General features: G+C 35.0%; 1 long non-coding RNA gene across 1 annotated transcript in view; it reads right to left on the reverse strand.

Annotated features, from left to right (window-relative positions):
- LOC137858183 (uncharacterized) overlaps positions 1–12215 on the reverse strand; it is a 35723-nt gene extending 23508 nt beyond the window's left edge. The window contains exons 1-2 of the long non-coding RNA XR_011097554.1: positions 12059–12215; positions 11666–11752 (exon numbers count right to left, since the gene is read on the reverse strand). This is a non-coding gene — a long non-coding RNA (uncharacterized lncRNA). The remainder of the gene's footprint in view (positions 1–11665; positions 11753–12058) is intronic.
- Positions 12216–20528: the final 8313 nt, after the last annotated feature.

The raw sequence follows: 20528 nt of genomic DNA on the forward strand, positions 1-20528 counted from the left end.
ATAGTGGACTGTAAGATTGAAAATAATTGTGTAACTTTGCTCACTGGAATAAAGGCTATGTTATTCAAAACATGGAAAAGGTTCTGTAAGGAAGAGGTAAGTTACCTTTATTTATCATAACTTCCCCCTAATAGATACCATATATTAAAAGCAGAAGCTTATATAGTAGGTTTAATTTAGTCTTTTACAATGATACAAAACTTTTAATTTGTCTTTATAATATGTCTTTCTGCTGCATTTGCTATTTAAACAGACAGTCAGGGTATAATGATGTTTATTTAGTGCCAGCTGCTTGCATCAGGGCATGTTTGGCAGAACTGGAAGTGGTAGCCCTTTGTGGTTTAAACTGCTGCTTCTGAACTGCTTTCAACCACTCAGCATTATGACAAGTAACCTAAGGTGAGAGTTTGTTTCGTTCCTTTTATAGAAGAAAAAGCTTAGTACAGTTGTTAACTCAGAACTTGGATGCTTGTGACAGCTAGATCTCTTCTATACCATTATTGTTAATGCATGGTAGGAAAACTTTTGAAAAAGTGTGTCAATCCGGCTCTGCTTGTGGAAGAAGTAAAAGTCCTCAACAGGCTCAAATACATATATTTTTTATAAAACAAGTAGATTAACATACCTGTCTGAGAGGCCAACGTTTTCCTGCTCAAACACTATACCAGAATAGGTGGACTAGGAGAAATTTGTGTTCAATGTGCTTGCCCCTGTCTGAAAGTGCTCATTCATGAGCACATTAGGATCTGTGTACCAGAGTTAAAAGTTCACATATAAGCCTTCTTGCTGTGGAACAGTTTTGGTAGGGAGCTGTCTATCTTGCCTGAGTGATTTTTTTATACATCTGTCAGCTAACTTAGATTCAGATGTTAACTCCAGCAACTGGGGCATCAGGTGAATATCTGATTCTCTCTGCAGACCTATTGGATTGTTAGCCAATGAATGGGTTGTACTCAACCATGATTCACATATTTTTTCACTTACAATAGTAAAAAACGGGTATTTCGCTGTTTAATAAATTATAGAATCATAGATAAATCTAGTATGTTTCTACTGCTCTTGTTTGCAAAGAATTAGCATACATTTTAACAGGGTTAAGACTGCACGTACTAGAGAATAAAAGTGGAAAGACATAGCTTCTGCTAGTAGATGAGAAGGACTGCAGTATGTTTGACATGTAGCCTGGCTGACAGGGAAATGATCAGTTTGACACACACAGAGCTGTTGTAAAAGAGGTGGTGCACTGCTGCCATCTGAAAGCTTTGAGAGGCCTTTCTTTTTACTTAGAGGCTTTCCTGTTTTTCAAAATGTTGCCTTCTCACTGAGAATGCATGTTGGTCATAAACTGACATACTTCAGCTGACTGAAGCTGCTGTAACTGAAGGCAATACAGTCAAAATAGTCTAGTTTGTATTTCACGCTTAAATATTTTTTTGTTATTACATGAACCTTGCAGAAACAGTCAAAGACTCTATTTCTCAGATGAAGTCAGTCTAGATTAGTAATCTCTGCTAAATTATATCTGGAAATAAAGATGAAAAAGTTCATTTTCCCATGAACAGCTATAATTGAAATTTATATGCATATGTATATCCATACATATATACAGAAATCCATACAGAAAAAAGCTTATTTTTGACACCTGAGATGGGTAACAGAGTATTATACCATTACTTTGTTTTATTTTGTTTTGTTTTGGCAGGGCAGGGTAAAGGAAACCTAGATGATGATAAGTGAGTAGAAGTCAGAAAATAAACTTACACATTTTAGAGGGAAAAAAAAAAGTATTCTAAAGAAAAACAAACAAAAAAAAGTCTAAGGAAAAACAGATTGGCAGACTAGTTTTTTGTTTGTTTGTTTGCTTGTTTTTGTTGTTGTTTTTTTTGTTTTTTTTTTTTTTTTTTTTCCATAGAGTTTAAGGCCAGAAGGGACCATCAGTTCTACCACTCTCGTTCACCTTTCTTTCTTTTGAAACTAGGAATTACAGTATTCAGATCTTCAAGCACCTATCCTGTTGTGTCCCAGAATTGTGCAATCACAAAACTGGAAATGCCATGAATGTCTAAAGAGCTTTCACTGACAAAAAAATGGTTTCTGTAGGGAAAAAGTAAGATGATTCTAGTAGGTAGCTGTGTTCAAACATGAAAATATTTATATCAAACTTTTTATGTATTAGGCTTTCATAATAATTTCTTCTAAATTCAATCTAGGAACAATTAGAACAATTCATAGGTGTCACTGCTAGCCAAATATCCATAAAGGGTATAGCTTTTATCTGTTACAATACTTGTTGAAAAACATCTGTGTATACAATGAAAAATATCCATTCTATTCCTAGTGCATAAATGCCTAAGAGCATTGTATGACTAGATATCAATTTCTATTATCAAATAGAAACACAAGAAGCAACAATATTAATTCTTTTGCTGTTCTTTTTGTTGTTGGTTTGTGTTTGTTATTGTTGTTGTTGTTTTCCTTGCCATTAGAATGGGCCAGAAATTACTTTAGAAGACCCAGTTTGGAGACAGATGAGAGATTCTAGAGCTTTAACATCGAGATATTCAAAATCACACAGCAACTAATAGCTGAGTCTGGAGCTGACGTCATGTCTGAATATGTTTTGGAGACTAACTAGCATTTAAATACCATATGTATATACGGTACCATAATCCCATGACACATATTTGCCTTTCTAACTTGAGACTAGATTTCCCCTTAGTAGAATGTGACCTAAAATTTTCATAACTCAGTAAATTATATAGGGTCCTTCCAAAAAATCAATGAAACATTTTGCAATGCATTGCTTTAAGTTTTCCACATGTATACATGTGGAATATATACACATGTATGTAGTCAAGTAATACAGAAGTTTTGACAGCACCTAGATTTGTACCATTAAAGTCATAATCATTTTTTTGGGCTTTGGTGGAAATAAGCTCAGATCTGCTGTTGACAAACAAATGAAGTTTCCAACATCCAGTGCCAATCTAGGTGATGACTAAAGAGAGTCAATTTATGTCTACAGTTATTATGCTGTCACAATAGAAAATTAAATTAGGTCAGTTTAGAAAAAGGAAATATATATTATACTGCATATGCACACAGCAGTTGAGGCCAACGGTTCTATAAGAGAATATGGAAAATGAGTAAACAATGAAGTAAGTAGTAATTTACACAGAAAAGTGATTCAACCTTTTCTTCAGTACTTGAAGAAGAAACTACTTTTATATCTTGATTTTTTTTTCCCAGTTGACATTGTGACTCCTGACATTAGCCAGAAGCGGAAAACCCACATAACCCACATGTTTTGTTTGAGATGTTTATAAGCCAGACAGACCAGCAAATACCGATGAATAATTAAACAAACAAACAAACAGACAAATAAATAAATAAAAATACTTCAATTTAGTTTTAAATGAATATATATTCAATTTAAATGTCCAAATATGTGAAACTACATCACCAGAAAGTCTAAATGACAATTTGCTAAACAACTCACGAGATTTTCAGCTCAGCTCCCAAACCCTCTTTTTCATGAATAGAGACTTGTGTATATTTGGGAAAAAAATGACAAGAATGGTCCATCTTTTTGCTGTGAATGTCAAGACCTGCTGCTGTACATATAGAGACCCCGCTGATCACTTTTCTTCAGAGAATATAGAAGACCACTCTTGTTTTTCTGTGCCTTTTTTTTTTTTTTTTGAGCATCTCTTTTCATATATTTTTTTTTACTATGTGGATTGATTATATCCTGAGTTCTTGTGCATGAGAAAAAAGGTACCAGAGAATATAGAACAGAAGGGAAAAAGATAGCACAGATCCCTTTTAGTCTGAGAGAGACACACGAGCATTAAAATTTAACACATACCCTATTCATCTTTCCTCGACTAAGGATCTTACCGTGAGACAGATCAGTATTGAAAGCTAACTGAACAACAGGTTGGAGTACAAAGTTATCTTGTTTGTCTTAGCCTCAGCTAAACTTGGCTTCTTTGCTAGTACTGAGGAGTAACAAAGCAACAACACAGAGGAAGAGCTTGATTTAATGATGTTGGAATGATGAATGAGCAATTCATCCAAAGCTTCCTTTTGGTCGGGTGAACAGTCTTAGACCTGTGTGTGAACTACTCTCTGGGCAGCTGGATAATAGGTCAAAGCAATGTCATTCCCTTCCTCAGTTAGAAACAGTACTTTCTGTCCTTACAAGAGATGAGTTCCTTCCAATGGAAGCAAGAAATGCTATACACATGAGTCAGCCTTCACTGTCCAGGTGGTGCCATTACTCAGTTTTTGGACACTGTGCTACAGCATATTCATGCACTCATTCAAACATTTCACAGTCGTGTGAAAGGAAAACATCTTTTCACTTTTCCCTTTGCATTTGTAAACTGAGGACATTAAAACAGGCGCAATAGTCCTACACCCCTCCCCTCAAAAAAAAAAAAAAAAAAAAAAGGAAAGAGGAGAAAGGGGAAAGGGGGAAGGGGAAAGGGAAAGCAAGAAGGCAAATGGAGTACTGGTTCAGTATCTTTATCTCCACACCAGCCAATCATTTGCCTAACTGCAAATAGCGAAGTAATTTCTTCACGGTCACTGGATGGAGTTAAATATCAATGAAAAATCTGAAAGATCTATGGGCAAATTCTGGATGGGCTATTAAATCTACTGGGTGTACTAACTCTTACAAATTCCTTCTCGATTATTCATATAACACTTTTATAACAGTTTCCAGTTGTTGCTATGACGGGTAAATATTTTCTAATTGTTGCAATACATAGGGATCTTCTACATCACATGTATTTATTATAGCAAGCATAAAGAAAAAAACACACAATGCTCATCACCTTCTGATAGATAGTGGTAATTCTCACTGTTTTATTGACTGTCCCTAACACTGCCACCTCCAGTGCCTCTTAACTCCGTGGAAAGGAGACGGTTTACTCTGGATTGCTTTGCTTTGCTTATATTGCTAAAAATACTAAAGATTCAACATTCTGGTAGAACATCCTGCTACTCTCCAATATACGTGCTTCGACTCCAGCCCTCAGCTACCTACCTACATATTTTATCCATCTTGAAAAGGTATTACCAGGCTCTAAAGAAAGAGTTTAGACAATGATTCATCATGTAAAGCTTTGACAAAAGCTTCATAATCACCCCTCTAGATGAAATTCAGTAGTTAACCTTGATCTAAACCATTACATATTTTACTAAAGGAACACTGGAATGAAAGACCCAGCAGATTGTCTCATAATTTATTTCTGAAAACTGAAAAACAAATAAAGGAACATTTCCATATATGTTTAGAGTTTTACAGATCCAGATGAGACTCTGTAAGCCTAGAAAACAATCAAGATGCTTAAGGATTCCGAACAAATTTTCTAAATGGAAAAATACAGATGATATTTATATCTGGCTGTAAAAAGCATGCAAAAGCATGCGTCATTAAAGGTACTAAAAAAACAAACATGAAAGCAAATTTCTGGGTTGGCATGGATTCAGGACAGAGAGGAGTAAATGCATTAGAGAACAAACCATAGTTGTGAGTGAAGGGAAGAAATAAGAAAGTTGAACTTATTTTTTTTTTTTTACAGATGCTTTCTACTGTTTTACTGGGAAACTTGTTTAATGTTTGCTATTTAATGTTTTGTTTTCCTATCCACTTTGGATAACATTTTTCCTACACAAACCTCATACTGCATCTAAAAGAACACACTTCAGGTCCTTGACTTGGACACCCTCAGAACTCTTAGAATATAAACAGACTACAATTAATCATAAACTCAAATTCTTATGTTAAAAACAGTTTGTAATATGCATACACATCCCATGTGAAAATTCAACATCTACAGTTTCTAAATCAGATCAGCAGCCTTCTGACACTCTCTCCTATTTTGCATGGTAGAAAGTAATGATTAATAGCGTTCCTATTTTCTTTAGAAACACTTTAAAGTGTGCTGAATTACTTTTTGCTGTGATATGCATTATTATACTTGTGAGGAACTGCATAAAAATGACTATACCCCCACATGGGAAGCCACTTTTGCTTATGAGTATCATAATTCTAGATGACAATGAAGAGTACTGGGCTATATATTAATTACTGCATAATTAATTAATTGTAAACTAATTACTACTTCATTAATTGTAAACAACTGTATTGTACATTAGCATAACATGCTTTTGTGTTGTATCTACCATGCTGCATCATAACCACACATTATTCTTAAAAATTTTGGAAAATTCGAGATAGCAAAAAAGGCTTCTGTCATCTTTTCTTATTCTATAGCTAGAAAGCAAGACAGGAGGCTTGTGTCAGCTCTTGAGTTGTTGGCAAGAGTGCAACCAGTGATACCATAAATTCCATAAATATATTCTAGTACTTCACCAGGAAGTACCACTGAAGTTATGTTTTCCTTTCCTCAAGATCTTAAACACTTTAGAACAAAAAGGAAGGGAAAAGAACAGAACACAGTTTAATGTCTGAAACACAACAGCTAAATTTTATTTCAGATTTCATTTCTTGATTTCTATGCACTGAAAAATTGCATGCTTTCTATTTGTGCAGCAATAAGTGTCCTTTGATGCAGTGCAGGGGGTAATTGTAAATATAAAACCAGTTATAATATTATTATTCCTTGTTCCACAAAACCTTAATTATCATCTTTTGAATAGTTAACCTTCAGTCAATAAGCTCTTCATTTTGAAGCGCATTCACCCATTTCTACTGTCAGTCTTCAGACGTTATGAATGTCTTCCTTGTGAGATGGGACGTGAATAGAGCTCTGTTAGTTCGTGAGATTTAATATGGCATATCAGGGTTAGTGATCAACAACTTTACTCTAAGGCTTTTCCTCCAAAGATACTCATACATGTAAGATGATGCACTAAAATGCTTTAAAACTTTTCATTCCAAGGATTATTTCTTCAGTCCACAGTAGCAGCACATGCCCCTAAAAGACCAGTCTCTGTGTTCTTCTGTAGAGTTTTGAAAAAAGGGCATGACACACAGACTACTCACAAAATGACTGAAAGCTATAGGCACCATACCAGATTTAAAGATAAATCCTGTTTTTTCTATGAAGTTATCCACCATAGGGAATAAATTTAAGTTAGAATATGTGCTTAAAGGTTTGTGTTACCTAACCTGATATAAAACATGCTCTGTAGACAGGTAGTATTATGAGCAATGTGATCCTAGCTTGTTTATTATTGCCAGCTGACAAAGTCATGGAATTTAGGGAACTCAATAGATTACCTATTTAATTCTTATACTCTAATACAGGAAACTATCAGCTAGGGTGTTTCATTCCTGATACACTCTTTCTACTGCATTTTTAAAACTGCTTACTGAGAAGGATTCTTGAAGAGTAACCTAACCTTTCCAATTTAAGCTCATATTTCTCATCTTCTCAGCCATAGAAATGACAAAGAGATTAAGCTCTTTTTCACACTGAAAAACTTTTATCTCTCTCTAGACTTCTCTGGAATTAAGAAACTCAGTACATGCAGCCAATGAGCTTGGTCTTTTTCTCTGTGCTATGTTCAACTATGTCCTAGGTCATACTTATCACTGTACACATCACTTACCTTCCTACAAAATTGAATATTTTGAGGATAAGGAAGTTCCAAGTGAACATACAGTGGATTTAGGAATGTTATTCCTCTCCTCTTTTTGTCTTAACTCATATGTCAGAAAAACATAAGGTGCTGTATATTTCTACTGTCACTGTCTATTCCCATACTTTTTGACTATGCTCAATAGGTTTTATAACTTTAGCAGATAAATAAGTTTGCCGACTCCAAAGCTTAGTCTCTGCCACATAACCGAAGGCAGTAAGTCTCAGAAATTATGGGTTCTAAAATGGTACTTTATCAGTTTCTTCAGAGTCTATTCTGGAAACTACTCATCCTTGCTAATAGTAGTTACAAGGGAGTAGCAACTTGAAGCCACCCCTACTATAAGCCAGGGAAAAGGTTTAACAACACAACACAGGGCTGATCAAGTACTGTTAGCAAATAATAAAATAAACAAATATTTTCTGCTTTGGTTGTAAAATAAATTAATTATTTTCTAATAAATACTTTTATTATTACTCTGTCCTTAGAGATTATGATAATATTAATCTGTTACATTACTCACATTTTTAGAAGACAAATAATCAGAAATGTTTATGAGTACATATATATACATATTGCTTAATTTGATTGGCTTTAACCATGAAGGACATTTGTTGATGTTCATGCCCAATGGAACTGACATGATTTGGCTAAGTTTTATACTGGCATAAATCCACTGAGTTTGAAGTAGGCTGGGGTTTGGCCCTTTGTTATTATTTAATGGGAAAATAAACATCCACACTTGAATTTGTGAAAGGGAATGATAGGAAGGTTATACAGGTCAGTCTCTGATTAATGAAATAGAGACCCTTTCAACTCTGAGCTACTCAGATGAATCTGAATCAGGTCAAAAATAACCAAAAGTCATTAACATCTGACAGCTGGGTGATGGTCTGTGTAAAATGAGTTGGTGCTCTTAGCCCAGTACATAAAACATCGGAATAATTGGTGTTAATTTGCACCCCTATTGGCAGTCTTAGCACAGAAGTCAAAGATCGAATGGGCATGAAAATTAAACCATCCTGTCAGCCATAAAGGTTCTTTTAGGTCAGGATTGAAGCGCATTAACAGGATACTATAGAAGAATTTCTACCATCAGTGCTGGGGCTGTAGCAGTTCAGTGAGTAAGCCTGACTTTGTTCTTGACTACATTCAGTAATATGATGCATTCCTCAGACATTACAAACTCTGAGGGTTTTCTACCTTATTTATTTATTTATTAGAGATAGGCAGGGAGAGAGAAATTAAATTTACATCACAAATACAATAGTGGAATGAGCCAAAGTGGTCAACAGCTGACCTCCACATCAAGTGCAAATTGTTGTATCAGTGTTGGGATCTGTGGAGAATTATTAATATATTTTTGCAGCTGACAAACTATTAACAGCATTTTATACATGTGTGTTGATGGCAGAAAAATTGAGCCTTATGTAAGTTATGGTCCAGTGTCAACTTTTAGTACAATTTTTTATTTCAGATTACCAATCTCATAGTGACACAATTTGCAGTCCTTTTCAGTCTAATGCAATCAATATTTAGCACCAGACATGCCTGTTCCTTTCATTCCTGGTTGCACATGAGAATAAAGTTTGCAATTAAATTGGAAAGGCATGGAAATATTGAAAAGATGAATGCCTTCACGTTGCCAACTGGCAGAAGGACTGGCTGAGGAAGTTTGAGAAAATTCTGCAGCTATGTGGCTCTGTACTATGAAAGAACAGATTCAGAAATGGAGAATGGGTAAGTAACAACTCAAATGATATTTGCACAGTGTATGTTCACCACTTGTCAAGTCTAACAGATATCCAAAAGAAATAAAATAAATCCTCTGGAGATTTAATCGTAGGTTCAGATGTACTTTGCTCTAAAAGGAAGGCAATCCTGAGTGAGCTGCAGAGTTAAGTAATGCGGATGTGGCTTTCATGTGCAAATTTCTTTTGACTCAGTGAAACAACAGTTCCCAGAGTCTGGACTGATGTCCACAGAACCAGGCCTGCATGTGAATGCAAATGACTTCATTATAGGCAAAGTCTCCGTGCACCAATGAGCTGTACAGGACACTTGCAGTGATACCAGCTTTGTGTGCAGCCTTCTTGCTGTTTCTGCTTCCTGTCTGAAAATAAGTGGCATCTTTTCCGTTGCTAAGCAGTAGGAAAGGGGTGCAACGTGGCAGGGGAAGCAGAACTTCTTTTTGTTAGTGCACTCCTTTCACCCTGGCAATTGATAACTTTTCTATTTCCTTTTTCTTCCATCATCTTGAATTTCATAAGAGTAAACTCAAAATGAATCTTGTTCAGCTTGCTGTATTGCCGAACTCAGTGTATGCACATAGCAAGCAATACATTCCTTGTCAATACGAATAAAAATATCTATCATTTGTCAGTTACAAATAGCAGATTTTACTATTATTATTATTATTATTATTATTATTATTATTATTATTATTATTGGAAGCATTCAAGGAAAATAGAAAGAGTAAAGACAAATTCTCTATGTATGTTTTTAGCCATCTAGCTCAGAGACCAGTACTCCTGTACTGTGAAGAGAATTCCAAATAAGCACTCTAAGCTTTTGTTTGACTCGAGAGACAGGCTCACAAGTCTTTTTAATTATGCCACACAAGTAGAACACTTTAACAGATTGGGTTAAGAGTACATCCTGCAGAGCTCCTTAGCAGTTCCTGTAGCTAAAGATCTTTTTAGGTGAGGTGGAAATGTGAATGTTTATAATGCCACAGAGTAATTGAATTTGGGTTACTCAAAGCATACGTGTGGGCTGCCATCCCCAAAAGAAAGTTTTATCCCCTGCTAAGGACGTTTTAGGTACTTAGCACAATCAGTGGGTTGTGGACAGCAGGTACTTTGAAAGTTAATTGTAAATTTGGTTCAGACAAAGTCTATGTCCCATTTGAATGGCTGAAATCTTCAAATCCATGCCTGACTGATTCCTTCTTTGAACTACAAAATCTGTGTGACATTCAAGGAATAGTGTAGTGAAGCATAGACAGGCAACTGATTGTTCTTTTCAACTCTCAAATAGAGAGAAGCTTTTTTTCATAGTGCAGAGATTTAATTTTTGGGCAGTGCTAAGTAACATTCCTCACATCAGAATTTGTAGCTGAGTACTGAAGGTTATTCCCTGTTCTGGATACTAATCATTGGGAAACATTCTTTCTGATACATGGCTTTACTCCAGTTCCAGATGCAGAACTTTAGCTCTGGATTTTGCTGGAGGTGTTGTCTGTCTCCTTTTGTGAATATGTGCTTTTTAGTATACAGATGTATTCCTTTATCAGCTCCAGCTTTTATATGTTTTGAAAGAAAGAGACCAGATACATTGTTTGGCTAAACTACCATTCCTTTCGAGCAAAAAAATAAAAATAATAATCAAAAGAACAATCTATCAATGTTTCTCTCTCATGCTTCTGCTGAGAAAAGAAAGACAAATAGAAGAAGAAATCAAAATAGAAAGTAAAAGCATGTCTTCCAAAAATTAGTTATTGGATCTCAAAGAATTAGACAATGAACACAATACACGGATGTAGGTGTTTGAGGGCCATTAGGCACTGAGCACTTCCTCAAATGAATCACAATTACACAATCACCATTCCTAAGTCATTTTATGCTGATCCATCATGAAGATTTATTAGTCCTTAATATCTCTCATTGTTTACTTGTGACAGGAGTGCTTGGTGCTTGAAGGTGATCTGACACCTCTCTGCTTGCATACTCAATGCCATATGAAAACAACATAAGGAAGCCTTGTACCAAATACCAAGTATCAGACACCAGCCCTTAGAAATGGCCCTTGGGAATACAGGCCCCTGGCTGCTTTCCCACATCTCATGATGAGCACACAACTATTTTATATTCCATTACCCTGATGTCCCTGTACTTGAGCATATGCTGTTTGTTGTCTGTCTTGGGCATATATCCAAACAGAGTGCCTGCAGGCTGTATTATCCCATAATCCATTGTATGTTCCAAGAAATCATGTGATCCTGTTGGTTTTTCAGATACCGCAGTTTTAAGCTGTCAAAACTGACCTTGTGTCATGTTTCTCTTTTGCTTTTTCCTGTTAAGGATGTCCTAGATCTTCAGGTTCAAGTGTGATTGAATGCAGCAGTATGTTCCTGTCACAAAGGAACAGATTTCCCCATCTTAGATGCAGTATTATGTAGGTTGTACATATTTCTAGGCTGTGCAAATTACATTTTAAAATATACTGTTCTGCCCCCAACTCCCCACCCTCCCCACCCCGAGTTGAATTCAGTGTTCTGCAGCTGGAAACTGAACACAGTTGTGTTATATAAAATAAAACTGTCCATCACTTCAGACCTCTGGGCAATCATTTTCTTCAGATGCATTACACTCAGTAGACAAATTTCTGCTTTTAGGCACAGATCAGAAAGACAAGTAACACATAAGCCATGGCTTACCTCAGCAGAGCTCCCTCCTACACATCTCTTGGTCCAGATGAACAGCACCACCACCACCCTGCACCACCCATGTCTGTCAACAACAGTGGCTGGGCCACAGTAAGTCCTCTCACCTCTGCCTTCTACCTGGGTGCTCTGCAAAGGACAGGCTAAGGGCAGAACCCCACCCACACTTCAGTAAGTAAGGAAATTTCCCATTTCCCTTGGGACCCTTATCAGAATACAGCCCTATATTAGCAACAAATGTCCTGTGTTTGGTTTCAATGTCTTGAAACTTTACTAAATGTTTACTGTTTGGAACAACATCTGTTTTTGTCTCAGGCTGAGGTCTTGAGGGATTTTTCCAAAGGTAGTAATTCAGTCAGTGAGATAAGAGAACAGAATATTATTTTCACAACTATTTAAAAAATGGGAAACATAAGAACATAAGAACAAAATTGCATGTAGTTATGTAATTAGAAACAGCAACATCATCCATACACTCGAGGGAGTCTACTTCAGGTTGCACAACTGAAATTATCTTTGGCTTTTTCTAACAGTTATATACATATATATTTTTCTTTTTAATATCTTTCAACAAAGTCTTCCGTAAATGTCTGCTTTGGGGGATATGTATGTATACACATCTACATTTGTAAACATGTACAGGTGTATATGTATAAATTCTTACAAGTAGTATTTAATGAAATTGAACTTTTAAATTCTACTTCTTTTTGGGAGGAATATTATTTTAATTCCATAGATTCTGTCCTCTTAGCAGGAAATTTTCAGCCCAGCAAAGGAATTTTAAGACCCCTGGACTGAATCTTACAGTCTTATATGCAAAACTAATTTTAGAAAAAATCTTATTAATGCCCTTTCCCGGAACTAAGAAAGGGACATAAGAATTTGTCTTAGGTGTATACTAAGTTTTAGATACAATTTATTAGTAGACATTAAAAAAAATGCTTAATGAAGTAAGAAATGAAATGCAAAATTAAAAAGATCTAACTGAATTCTCATTTACAAAGAAAAAAATAATTTCATAAAATTTTTAGTAAGAGTCTTATAACCTCTTCTTATATGTCAAGCATCCAGTGGCCATAAGGGGACATGTATGTGGAACAGGTTAAAGTTCTAATAAATTGTTGTGTATTATACATTAAACAATGACAACAAAATCAACAATAACAACAAGCACACATACACACACAAATCCAGTTCTCAAAAGTCAGCAGGACTTTCTCATTCTCTCCATAAAACAACACAGGACTGAGTAAAGATAAAAAATGAGTACTAGCCAGACTATAGATTGGTTTATGACACCTGAAGCATAGTCAGACCACCTCCTATATCTGAGATAGTCATAGATATTAAGGGAAGAAGTCATTATATTTATTGCAGCATTATTATTATTTTTTCTCTCTACAGACCCAAAGAGTACTTTATTTGATGTAGTTTTTGTTCCTTTGTACTCAATCACAATAGATATTGTAGCTTGTGGCTCATAACCCTCTTCCTTGGGTTTCACAGTACTGTAAGTTTCTGCATGTTCTTTTTCTGTCCTGTGAAAAATCAGAGTTTAGATTGTAGAGCTGCCATGATTACAACTTTCCTTGAGCAAAAATGCTTTGTCCCTCTGAGGTGCTGCCTGTAAGATATATCTAAAATAAATGTGGGCAGCCATAATGCAGGATGCCTTGAGTGTGAATTGAGTGTGCAGAATGTACTGTAGGTAGCCCAGCCTGAAACTACCTATAAATTCTGTCGTTTATTTCTTCTCTTACATCATCAAAGTGTTCTTAGGAAGAATGCACTGAGCGATATAGGACAAAACTCCTGTTTAATTCCGCTGTGCCCCTCTCTATCAGATATCCTGTCTCTAGGCTAGTCAAGTTTATTCTAAGTGTAATGTCTACACAAACCATGTTTTAATACAGAACCATGCTAAATATATAATGTAAGTTCTACCAATGAGAAACAAAATTCTCAAGATCCTGTAGGACTTGCTTCTAAAGTAATGATTCTACAGACTTTTAAGTGAGATAAATTTTTGTACTCAGATGAGAGGTTTACATGAAAGTTTATATCTCCAGCCACATGTAACGAACTGAAGAACTATCATAAGGACAAAAGGTTGAACAAATCTAAGATCAAAGGTAAAAAAAAAAATAAAATAAAATAAAGGCTTTAAAACAGACAATAAAATAATGGGAACACTCTTTTCCTGTTAGTAAATAATAAGACAAGACTAAAAACCAAAATACTGAAAAAAACTTGGAAACATTTTAATCCAATTGTTTTCTTTAGTGTATTGGAAGTTCACAGTGAGAAGGAACTGTGGAGCTATTCTCAATTGCATGGAATCTAGTGTATCCAGAACAAAGAGCACTGTTTTTTTCTTGTAACTATTAAACAAAGACAGGTCATAAAGTGCTTCAGATGTCTCTCTGATAAGTCAAGTACTGTTTTACAACACCTATTTAAGGCTGTTTTACTCAGTGAAAAAATACCAAACTTTTTGTTAAAATTTACAGCTCATCACATTTTCTTTTGAGTCCTAGTTGCAGTACACCCTCTCCAGCAGTTAAATGTATCTTTATTACCCGTAAACAGGGATTTGCGTTTGGCACAGAACATGTATTTACATAGTTCGTTTTGTATTTTAAGAGAGACCTCATTAATTTCCACTTCTTATCCGAGGGACCACTATCTTATCATCATTTGTCAAAATTTCAGAAATGACTGCTGTATATAGTGAGTACTCCTGTGAGGTTGAGACAGTGTTTTCTAGATTGACTTCAAACTCACTGAAAAGTAATGCGGAGTGCCTACTGCAAAAACACCTTTCCAGACAATGGCCTTCATTTACTGGAAGTACAGCAATGCAGCAGTAGAAATCATTCTACTTTAGCTCTGCAGAACAATGTTTCAACCTTCTGCTGTTACACTCACTATTATGTCTTTTAATTATCATTTCATTTTTTTTGTGCCAAGTTCTTAGATACAATGTTTTGCATATTTTTGGCATAATGTACATGAAAAGATTCATTAAGCAGGTAGCAGAGAATTCCTTCAGGGAAAGAAAATACTTGAATGACATGAAATGAGTGTTACATTACTTTAAATTTAAACAAATAAACAAAAAAGAGATCTGCTCCATTTGTTTTCTGTTGTCCAGCGGAAGATATATGTTTTGGCAGGAAATGAAAGGCCAAAACATTTTCTAATGAAAAATAGTAATGTTAGTTCAAACTATGAACATTCAGAAATGCCATTAAGTGACCTCCAGGGAGCTATAGGTTAGAATGGTTCAGTCTTTTTTACAGGCTGGATTTCATGGCAAGACACAAAGACTTCCTATGATCTTGAATCTACAAGGAGTACACATGCATTTGTATGTTTTCTAGCCACCATAGAAGACACTTAGAAAAAAGAAATACACTGAATTGAGAGACAATTTCCAATGTAGAAAGATTTTCCTTTCTTAAGATTTTCTACATTATTTTCCATGTAAGATAAAGGATCATACTGCCAGGCTATTTTTTGTATAAATTTATAATAGTATGTTAAACAAAACAAACCCAAAAAACAAGTTAATGTTTTACTTTTACAATAGTCCTTTTGACTGCTGTAAGTTACTGAACATAAACTTACCAATATTTGGGAATCTGAGCTCCAAAAAAAACAAAGTCAGTTCTCAGATCATTTGATATCAGGTTCAGGCTTCAATTTATCATTGCCTTGCTACCACTACAGTAGTTCTAGGAGTCAATAATTCCTGGAAGCAGTCAAAACAAAGATACCTATGTCAGACCTCCCCAGTGGGATCGGACAGATGTTTTCTGTCTTTTAGATAAAATCAAAATTTCCTCCAGATTTTTTTTATCTAAAAATAATCAAATATCTTTCCATTGCAGAAGGGGATGATGACAACCACTTTGATTATTTCATTATTACTGTAGAAATAGAGGCTTCCCACTCACCTTACCTCCATGGCAGAGGGGCATTAGTCTTGGCAGTGTAAATCTTTTGGCTTCACAAACAAAGAGCCTTCCAATCACCCTGCTGACAGGCCAAAAAATCTGGGTGAGCATTCATTAAATGGAATTTTTCAGAAAACATCTTCCCACTTCCTGCTCGCACCCCCCCCAAAAAAAAAAAAAAAAAAAAAAATCATATACTTTTGCTACTTGCTCTGGTTGCTGTAAGAAAAGCAGGAAAAGCCTTATCATTTACTTAGCCAGTATGTACATTCTGCAGCTGCACTTTTGGTTCTCATAAATATATATTTATTTATTGGAATACACTTTTGTAAAACAAATACTTATAAATACATATATTTGCATAAACACATTTGTTATACACACATTTGTTTGTTAAAACAGTAACTTCCCTCAACTTGCATATATGCTTCTGACATATTAATACAGTTTATAGTATACTTATTATCGAATATGGCTTACATTTTAACTCAATACTGTATTTCAAATCTGTCTTCACATGCATTTCCAACTTACTCTCGGTGCTTTAATATTTTTTCACAATTGATAAAGAACCACATTACTGTATATTAAAGAAAGCACGTCCTTGTATGTACATGCTATTTGGTTTTCAAATAACATAGAAGCATATTTGTGCTTTTTGAGATCCCTTGATAATTCATTTGCTCTGTGGTGGTCTCGAGCTACTGTGAGATTTCCATCTTTAAAGTCATACTATAATTTTGGATGTATCGCAAATAAATATCAAATGCATTTTGATGTGCTGAAACCTTCCTCAAAAGATTTATCAGTAAAAAGAAAACCAGAAAGAAAAACTGTACCCAATTAAAAACTAGTGATTTTGTATGCAGCGTGGAACTCTATTCACTGTCATGTTATTAAATTTTCATACATTAAATTATATTTGCTGGTTATAGTAATCTAATCATTATATTTCTATGAATATAAAATGGTCTGTTACAAGCAAGTTTGATTTGCAATATTAACAGTATAAAAATAATTTCTCCTCTTATTTCTAGTTTTGATGTTTGCAAATTGTTTACAGAGAGCTGAACAGATTCATCCAGACCTTTCCAGAAATCCAGACAAGGCTGTTTTAACAGAGGTGATCTCTCAGTGTGTGCATGCCTAACAGCATTTGTTTATTATATCTTTACAATATGTATCTACATCCCAATCTTTCAAACTGCTGTACAAATTAGTATGACTATCCAGCATTGCTAACCATTGATCTTAATTCCTTTAGCCACCATTGAATCATTTTTAGCAACCTCCCTCTCACCCCACCCCACTAAATTCTTAAGCATTTCTGCAATGCAGAGAAGCAATTACTTTGGAACAGGCTTGAAATCTATAACAGCTCTAATAAATGAGAAGGGAAAATGTATTTATAATTATTTCTTGCATATTTATTTCAGAAGAAAGCAATGTGGGTAAATTGGCATCAACTTCGTTTGTAGCCCAAAAGTTTTATTTAAAGTGGCTGTGATGTGAGTTTAAAATAGTTTTCAGTAATATGATTTTTTAAAAGTCAGCTATTAGTTTTTGGGAGCAAAGGAGTTAAACTACTTTTTCACTTTTTCATGAGATTATAGTTCCTGGCTAAAAATAAACATTATATATATATTTATTAATGCCAATAATCAGTTGTAGTCAGTTTATGAACAGTTTATACTTTGAAAATCTGATACGATAATAAATGCATTCAGATACATGAATGTGCAAGTGAAAGGCAGGGCCAAATTCATAATACAATTAGGCAAACAATTTAACACTTCTGTTAAATGACAAAACTTCCCAGGACTTCTATATGACAGTCGTGTGGTAATCAATAATTGGATTTATTGTTTGTAATCAGGCATACAACTAACTTAGATGAAAGATCTGTTATATTTGAAGCTTATGCTTTCTTATCAAGTCTCAATATATCAGATATCTTGCTGTACGTTAGATATTGATTACCATTTAAAGTTTTTGCTATCCCTCATACAGCAAAATTGTCTAAAAATACTTAAGATTGAAAGTTCATGTTTTCTTAAACATAACTTAGTGTTTTCTCTGAGACTAAGAGCAGTAGCTGCATATATTTATATGTATTACCTCACAAGGTACTCTAAAAGTCTTCCAAAAACACTTTAAGAACTGAATCTACTCAATCAGTATTTCAGAATCACTTAGCCCATAAGAGAAATTCCACCTCTGCAGTGGGATGGTGTAGAGGTTTAACAGCCCACAACAATGTTTTATAACAGCTCTTCTTGCATTTTCTAGAAATTAATGAGATATCATGGAACTAAGTGCCCCTATGCACTAGTGCTGAGTTAAGCATCAAGAGCAGGAAATAGTGTTAAGCTTTTATATGTAAGTAGCCCAAGTTGCTAACATTTCAGGCACTAGACATAGCATTTAGTCTTTTGCCTTTCTTAAAATATGTAAAACATGGGGAGGGGAAGGGACGAAAGGAGGCAAGGCAAGGCAAGGCAAGGGACCTGTTAGCTGAAGCCAGGCTTCAATTAATAAAAGGCAGACTCTTCTCATTGTCCTATTTGCACTGAACAGAAAGAACTCTAATATCCAACAGCTTATCTGAACACTTACTTATTTTTGCAGTTATTATTTTGAATTTACAAAGGAGGTTTCACAATTATAAATGATCCCTTTCTTGCTTTGGATCCTGCTAAGTAATCAAACTACCTAGATATGTAATGGTCCATTGTTAAAATTATTGTTGCATTTTAACAGTGGATTTTGTCTTCACGTGATAAATAGGTTTGAGTAGATAAGATATGGAAGAAAAACTTCCTGATTTACTGTTTGGGAAGACAGTGTCATAGCTGACAAAGATCTTCAGATGCAAGCCACCATAACTATTAAAAGCTAAGAAGAAAAATGGATTTTTAGTGTCACATTTTCTAGTCTTCTTGATGAAAATTTTTATATTGTGTTTATGAAATAAAAGAAAGGTACTGATGCTTATCATCCTTTGCTCTTAATTTCACTTGATAGGACAGTCTAGTTCAGAGGTAATTTCACAATTCTTCTTGTGAATAGAGTAGTTCTTTCCAATGCTAGTATTGTTATAAATGAAAATGAGTATTTATAAAAGATATAAAAGGTAAGTAAACAGCTCTGGGTGTGCAGGGAGTCTACGCTCCACCAACACACACACACGAACATCAAACATTCTAAATATACAGAACATTGCTTTTACATACTAAACCCGAGTACACCTATACATATGTACATCCAGAAAAGGTAACAAACAATCCTTTAAGTTCCATGACTTAACAGTCTCCATTTTCCATTCCTTTTCTTAATTACAAACAAGTTTCCATTTTCCATTCCTTTTGAACAATATATCTTGCTTTAAGTTGTCAAGCAACTCGGCCTTCGGGCCTTATGTATCCCATTCTTCCCGGATCGAAGAAAAGCATATCCATCTCCTTTTCAAGGCCAATTGGGCCTGGGTCAAAAGGCACGTCCAGGTCAGCAGCGGGCATAACAGCAAAGGCCTTCGATAGCAGTAGTGGCGGGGGAGCTGATGGTGTAGCAGTCAGATCAGTAAAGGAGCCCGCAGCTCCCTCACTGTCTGGATTGTTTATTACCTTTTCTGACTATACATATATATAGGCGTACTCCAGCTTAGTAAGTCATGGAACTTAAAGGATTGTTTGTTACCTTTTCTGATTGTATAGGCATACTAGTTTAAAAGCAAGAGAATATGCTAAGTCTCAACACATGGATATTCAAATGACTGCATTTGGATGCAGATGGTTGCTTTTTACCTTCCTCCACCTCCACTTGAAGACAATTGCACATGAGGCAGTGTTTCTTCTTGAGTACACAGAGAGAGATTTCACATATTTTAGATAATATCTTAGACGAGATGATCAAACAGATTATTAGTATTAGTAGTAATAATATTATGCTATTATTTGGTTTTGTCAGTTTTGAAGTATGGAGTTGTTTTATGTGTTCTCTTGCTTTTAAACTATTTTTACATACACACCTACATATCACAATTGAGGAAAAAAATCGTATGATAAAAAAAAATGATTCCTAAATTATGTTTTTGTTTTGTTTTGTTTTTTGTTTTGTTTTGTTTTGTGTTTCCCTACATGAAGCTGTCTTTTAGAGTTCAGGAACTGTTATATGTAAAGTTTGAAAGGAAAAATAGATTGTTTCTGTGGGCTGTCACAGTTTCATATTTATGGTGGCATATCACTTTACTACTCCTGCTGACGGCCCACCTGTCTCCATTGCTCTGAATCGACACTTTAGGACTCAGCACCTACTGTTAGCTACTGAGAAATACTCCCCAAGGCAGGAAAGAGGCAGCAAGCCAAAATCAACATTCACAGCCAGTTAATGAATACAAAAATTAAAACAAACAAACAAACGAACAAATACCCTGGAAACCATTCCCTAAAAAGTAATTCAGTCATGTAATAAATAGTAAAAGATAAGGTTAAAATATACACATGCAG

The sequence above is a fragment of the Anas acuta genome, chromosome 5 (assembly GCF_963932015.1).
Source record: "Anas acuta chromosome 5, bAnaAcu1.1, whole genome shotgun sequence".
Lineage (NCBI taxonomy): Eukaryota > Metazoa > Chordata > Aves > Anseriformes > Anatidae > Anas > Anas acuta.